This window comes from Penaeus monodon, chromosome 31 (assembly GCF_015228065.2).
Source record: "Penaeus monodon isolate SGIC_2016 chromosome 31, NSTDA_Pmon_1, whole genome shotgun sequence".
Taxonomy (NCBI): Eukaryota; Metazoa; Arthropoda; class Malacostraca; order Decapoda; family Penaeidae; genus Penaeus; species Penaeus monodon.
The window spans coordinates 25,770,635-25,771,076 of NC_051416.1; the positions used below are offsets into that span (position 1 = coordinate 25,770,635).

Below are 442 nucleotides of genomic sequence, written 5' to 3' on the forward strand. Positions count from 1 at the left end.
TTACAAATATCTTATTGAAATTAGTTTTTAATTACTTTTGATGATGTTATTATCTGAAATATTTCCTATGAGTTATGTTTAACGATCTTTACGTAAATATAACATTAGTTTTTTATATGACAAAAAGATCCGTGCATTTTGTAGTTGACGTGCTAACTTAACAGCCGTCCGACGTATAGAAACTTCGCAAAACATTAGAATTATTCTCAACTTTTTCTCATTAACTACATACTTTTTCGTTTGATCATCCACATATATCCTTGTTAATGTAGAATGTTTACTGTACTGACACTAATTCGAAACGTATATCGTCAAATTGTTTAAATTGCAATTACTCTGTTAACCTGATAAGCAGCAACATATCACTTAATACAGAGATAATATGAACAGAATAAATTTATTGCTTCTAATTCGCCATAAATCTAGAACCATTACATTGTAC

General features: G+C 28.3%; 1 protein-coding gene across 1 annotated transcript in view; it reads left to right on the top strand.

Moving 5' to 3' along the window:
- Positions 1-442, top strand: part of LOC119592940 (sialin-like) — a 4,586-nt gene that overhangs the window by 690 nt on the left and 3,454 nt on the right. The window lies entirely within an intron of this gene.